Here is a 6,723-nt window from a genome sequence, read left to right as displayed (position 1 = left end):
GATATACCGATTTCGGGTTAAACGTTAAACTTAAGTTTCAAACCGCCTCTGGCCGAGCTTGGGTGATTCCTGCTCGAGTCAGTAGACTAAGTAGGGACTTCAGCTTTGTGGGTCAACTCGTAGTCAAAATATCTCTAAAACATCAACGATTAACGGGAATAACCAAGTGTTAAGTGAAAGGTTAACCGAATCGAGAAGCTGGCCGAACGGCTAGGCTGTTCGATCGAACAGCCCAACCGAACGACTATGCCAGCCGATCGACTAGGCTAACCGATCGACTAGCACTTAGTCCCACAAACTCACAAAGTGTAGTATTGACGAGGTACTGTTCGATCGACTACGCCACTCGATTGAACATTACTGCTCGAATCATGAAATACTATACTTCAACACTTAGACTTTTCGAAACATTGGAATGTCACCCGATCGAGCATGCCAACCGATCGAGTGACGTATTTGAAAACAATGAAGTGCTAGCCGATCGGTTGGGCTAACCGATCGAACAGCTGTTCGATCGGCCAACTTGAAAGGTAAAGCTGCAAGAACTTCAAAAGTTCAAACCATCATACACAAACACATCCTTCACGTCAAAGGAAGAAACAATCCACTTGAAGGAACCAGCCGATCGAGCCAGCCGGCCGATCGAATGGATGTTCGAACGGACTTTCAAACCAAACGAACAGCCCACTCGATCGAACTGCTGTCCGATCGAATGGCCTACTCGATCCAAGTACATTGTTCCGCGTTACTCATCGTTGTGTTATCGAACTATTCAGGCTAACCTATTCTCAGTGCTCCTTTCAATCCACAACCAACCACTGTGAGTATACTTGACCCCTTTTATCGAATTTTGGGTGTAACATACGTTCCATAAAAACCAAACTTATCAAACGAATGATTTAATTGGACTATTTATCACTTGCGAATAACTGTTTGCATAGATATACGTGATGCTAGTTACATGTATGCTAGGACTTATACTCGTGACGTCCCACCAACAACTAGTATAGTACTATTTCGCCCGACGGGGTCTAGTTATGCCAGAGTCGAGCATCGAGGACTTAGCTGGTAGTATCAGTTTTGTGAGTATATGTGTCGTGAATTACGTTTATGCATGTGGAAATTCGCAGCACTTTCAATCTATCACACTAACACATATCAAACCTGTATACTCGCCAATACTTTTGTATTGACAAAGTTTTAACGTATGTTGCAGGTTTAGCCGAAGTATACATCAAATCAAGCTAGGAAGTCTAGAAACTCATCTAAAATCTAGGTTGTCGGATTTGAATTGTTCGAGAGGACAAGAAATCTGTGATGACTTACGTGATTGTATTGTTTGTTAGTATGGGATGACAAATGTAATAAATATTATCGCAATATAGTTGTTATGGATTCTCTTGAGCAATCTGATTCGCCTAGTGCCGCGCCCCGATGATTCCGCCATCGGTTGGGGTGTGACAGATTGGTATCAGAGCCATAACTATAGGGAATTAGGCAAAATTTGAGACTCGACCTAGTCCGGGTCGATGTCTTATGAAAGTGACCTAGTCTATAGTCTAAGTACCAACAGGCCGACTCTTACGAACTCGTTAGGGTTTGTTTGGGCCAACTTGCTACTCTCGATCGAATTTGTTGAAAAGCTACAACTATTGTGTGAACACCGCATACTACAGCTTCACACAAAGAGCCTTTCCTAAGGCTAGAAGGTTACTTAGCCTTTCCTAAGGCTGACACAATACACATGTTTTCAAAACTACTCACATAACAAAACCGAGTGATCTAGTCGAGATCAGGTGTGAAAACCAATAACTCTCGATAGGATCACTCACTCAGCGTATTTTTCTAGCACGAGAACTCTTCGTCGAGCCAGGAGTGACATCCGCATCTCGACAAAAGGTCTCCATTTCGAAATTCTAGTGGAACTCTCGGATTTATTCGATGAGCACAACCACAAATGGGAACGAAGTTGTTAAGCCAGGGGTGAAACCCATACCTTAATCAACTGTTCCACTCCATAAAATGGTTTACAAAAGCTCTCACCAAGGTCACGACCATAACAACGACTCAGGCTACGCGAAGACTAGAGAGACGAATGTCAGGAGCTGCATCCCAGTGGAAGCATGAGTCCCCTAGGTCAACGCGTATGCCCGAACTTGTTGGGTATAGTCGGGTTACTTGGGTAGTCAACGCCTAAACACCCAAGGCATTCTATCTAAGCTGTTACGTTTATGGTATCGATTACGTTTAGGTGTTTTCGAATTTAAACTTTACGATTTATCGATTTCTCGATTTATCGGATTTACGATCCTAGATTTACAAAGCGCACAACTTGCACAGCCATCGCAATCTAAAACAAAGACCGAATGATCGCAACAAAACAAACGCCTAAGTACTCGAATTCGCTTACGCCATTTCTCTCGTCGCGTCGTCGCAAATTCTGAATCAATATCTATGTGTAACCTACAACTATCTCTATATGTATTAAATACAAAACGAATCAATTATGTGAGAGTTTAGGAACCTAGAATTTTCCTATGTGGCTCCTATGTGTTTAATTAAATTCTATACCGAGTTTTGATCGAATCAAATCGCATCAAAAGTTCAGAAATCATTATGATCGAATCTCATTCTGAATCCTTCTGTCTAGATGCCTTCCAACAACTCGATCTCGAGACGAGTAGCTAGGAGAAGAGCCCAACGACGCGCCGATAAGAGGATTGCCTCAATTGTGACCAAGGAAGTGGTCAAGCTCATTCCTCAAATTGTCGCGCAAGTGCACTCTCAAAGCCACTCTCGAGCCCCGGAAGACGTCAAGACGGAATCTGCATTCCTCTACAAACACTTCAAAGCCTGTGATCCGATGCCTTTCACGGGTGAAGGAGATGTTTCTCAATTACTCCAGTGGTTCGATGCCATCGAGGTTACCCTTCGTCAGAGTGGGTGCCCCGAGGACCTTCAAACTACTTGCGCCACCGGAGTATTCCAATCCCGAGCACTCGATTGGTGGACCGCCGAACGCAACAAACGTGGGATCTCCGCAGCTTACGCCCTCTCATGGGGTGAGCTGAAGGAACTCATGAAGGAAGAATATTGTCCCCCTCACGAAGTCCAGAAGCTAGAGAACGAATTTTGGGAAATCAAGCAAACCGAAGGTGACAATGCGAACTATACAGCAAGGTTCAAACAGCTTAGCATAATCTGCCCAAGTCAAGTCGACACTCCGAAGAAAGCTATCGCGAAGTATATTCGTGGCTTACCAGAGTGTGTGGGTGATTTTGTCGAAGCTGCAAAACCTACTACCATCGAAGAAGCCTACCGACTAGCCGCAGAGATCAACAGCAAACGAGTCGTGGACGGGTTCTCCTTCAAGAAGCCTGTCACACGAGCTCATCAAGCAATCTTCATCAACTCATCCGACGATTCCCTTGGAGAATCGGTCGATGGTTCATCTGACAGCTCCTCGGAGGATTCTTCCAAGGATTGCTCCGACAATGTTTCCGTCAAATCATCAGGCAAATCCGAGGACGACACTACATCAACTCCAGAAGCCCAACCGAGCCGCAAACGAAAGACCGTGAGCCCAAACTCTTCAACAACTGGACTGCCGCAACCCGAACCTCTCCGATCAGTCCCAGTTCAGCCACAACGCGCTTACAATGGATCTCATCCCCTGTGTTTCACATGCACGTATCATCACCCGCTAGAAGCAAAATGTCGCTATTGCGCAAATTGCAACTGGTATGGGCATTATACGTCGCAGTGCCGTACAGGACCGTGACCTGGAAGGAAGTCATCAGCAACCGCCGTCTCCGCAAGTATCCACAACAACGTTATTTTGATCCTAATGTTGTTGTAATAATCCGACTTATCGCTATCATTTCTGGAACTTATTTCATATATATCATCGTGTGTGGATTCTATTTCTCTTACAATCGAGCACTATCTAGACGCTAGCACTATGTACTATATTATGTATTTTATCCCTATAACACTCTTAGAACGAGGTACGGTATACGTGCAAGGGACAACTAATCACGGGTGCACACGGGATTATCTTGGTCAGTGCACGGAGATCGTAGTGAAGTTCTAATGGTGCCATAACGTTTAAAAGCACGGTCAAGGCCGTGTCAACAAAGTGTGACACCAAAGCACGGGGCATAAGTAGTAGGGGTGACGCGGGGGTACGCTTTACCATACTACCGAAACTTCGTGAAGAAAGTGCCATGTGGAGTTGGACGTTATTAGACCTATTATACTATTTTGGTTAATTTGACACTCTACCATCAATCACAAGGCGTAACAAAACTAAACCGCATCACTGCGAGGCTTCTCGTAAGTCCGCGTACACAAATTGCCACATCGATGAACTTAGGTAAGTTCACCCCGAAGAGCAATTGGAGCAACGCGAGACTGGTCGTAAAGTCTAGAACGCAACTTAATCGCAGTTTTGCCGGATCAATCTCGCAATCAAATCATTCGATATGTGGCTCGAAATCGCAATCGCATCATGTGTTTGTCTAGAAATCTCTAACGCTAGTTGTTGTCAATTGTGTGAACCTCTATCAGCTGGTGTGGATCGCCTATTGTGGATTCGCTAGACGAGTATCGACAATCACTCGCCGCCTTCCACTATTAACGCGCCTCGCACCTAATCCATCAACTCGATACTCTTAACGCGGTTCGCTACTGCTTATCGATGTATGCATTCTACGTGTCAGGTTAGCGCGCACGACCTCGCTTCATGAGACGAAACTAATGAGGCTGAAACATGGTGATGTTTTGACCATATTAGTTGACTTTGTGGAAAAAGGCCGTGTGGGCTAGCCTTAGTACTATTCGTGGTGTAATCAGTTCAATCAATCGTCTATCACTCGCAACGCAGCAATCGTCGCTTATCAATCTGTTGAAATCTATTGTCTATCGATGTTCGAATGTTACTTGGAAGTCATCGCAGGTGGTGTAATGTTAGGGTGCATGACATTGCTTCACAAGATAAAACTAATATGAAAACATGGTGTTTGTCATATTAGCAAGTCTTGTGGAAACGTGCCATGCGAACTTCGTGTGGAATCAAATCGAAATCTCACTTACCCGAATCAAAATCGTGTCATTCGTTGCCCAACCAAGCATACCATATCAGCGTTGTGCGACCGGACTACTCGCACCCGCTGCCTACGCTTGGTTTGCATCCAACTTATTTCTATTCAAAACTCGGTCTAGCACCTCATCGCTAGGATCAAGGGAATCGAAATTCTATCTGTGTCTTATCGGCACGCATGACACTGCCTCATGAAACAGAGTTAATATGGGTAAAGCATGGTGGATACGCCGCTGGTACTTCCTATATATAAGTGTTTTAACCATATTAACGAACTTTTGTGGGAAGGTGCCACGTGGGGCCCGATGTAAGTTATTTTTCCATAGTATTAAGGAAAACCTATTTTTATAAAATTTTTACTAAAACCGTTGGACAAATGAAATTCCTTACAACATGGAGAAAACATTGAATCAGTTTGGCTCCGTGCCCAACGAAAATTTCATAAGTCCAATTCTTTTCTTAAAAACCTTTGCAATGACCGACAGGAATCTTCCCGAGAACGAGGGTTCGGCAGTCGAGTTCCGCTCGAACCCACGTTGTAGGAAAGTTTCCTTAAAACTTATTTTGCCACCTGATTCTTTTAAAATGTAAAACTCAAAACCTGTTATCAAATAACAAAACCCTCCACATAGCGCAGGTGTGGACATCAAAACGGTCGACACCGCGCCATGAGGAGATTTTTCTTAATTAACTTCGGGAATTAATCGAGTATTGGTAAGTTTAAAACGCTATAAAATTGCTTTTTGTGTGTGTTATCACTTTTAACTAATCGAATCGTATCTTCTCTCCGTTCTCACTCGTCAAATCGTAATCAATCGCTCGTTGTCTAGACGCTATTAATCCCTTCCATCAATCGCATCAACTCTTACGACCCTACTATTGGATTAATTTCGGGACGAAATTTCCTAAAGGAGGGGATACTGTAACAACCCGCACCTTCGTGCGTTGTTACTACTCGACACACTCGTTACGCCTAGCACCGGAGATTCGGATCATAATGTAATTATACCAATTATATCGCTAAATCGAAGTATAATCGAATAATTACGCATATTCTATCGCTATTACAAACCTATTTTGCATAACACTCACGATGATGTCGAGTAAAGGCCTAATCTACCCTTCTCGATAAGCGTGAGGTGTCAAAACATAAGTAATCAACGCCAACAAGGACTATCGGGTGAGTGCTATGACTCCAGCCGTCATGACGATGATAGCAATACGAGTAAGTAGTGCCCCGATAATCATTGTGGCACATCACATCGAAGAACGCACTCGAAGGCACGCGTAACTCGATCACCGCACTGAGAATTTGATACATAAATACGTATATACGGCCCTTTTGGTGATTAATTTCATTTTAGTTTCATTTTGATTTTCATATTATTTGGAGTAAGTGTTGTATAATCAAACTAATCGACCGATAATCGAACTGTGAATCAACGACCGACTGTGAATGATAGGAAGTAACAATGCAATAAAGCTAGTCAATCAATAATCAAGCTAATCAAATCAATCATCGAACTCAAGTGTGGGGATTTTAGTACTTTTATACGTGTGTGCGTGCCTTATGTGTTACTTGTGCATGTTTACTTTTATGTTAAAGTGTGTGGTGAATCAAT

This window comes from Helianthus annuus, chromosome 12 (assembly GCF_002127325.2).
Source record: "Helianthus annuus cultivar XRQ/B chromosome 12, HanXRQr2.0-SUNRISE, whole genome shotgun sequence".
NCBI classification, from domain to species: Eukaryota; Viridiplantae; Streptophyta; class Magnoliopsida; order Asterales; family Asteraceae; genus Helianthus; species Helianthus annuus.
The sequence above is the reverse complement of the archived record's forward strand: the minus strand, read 5'-3'. Positions refer to the sequence as shown.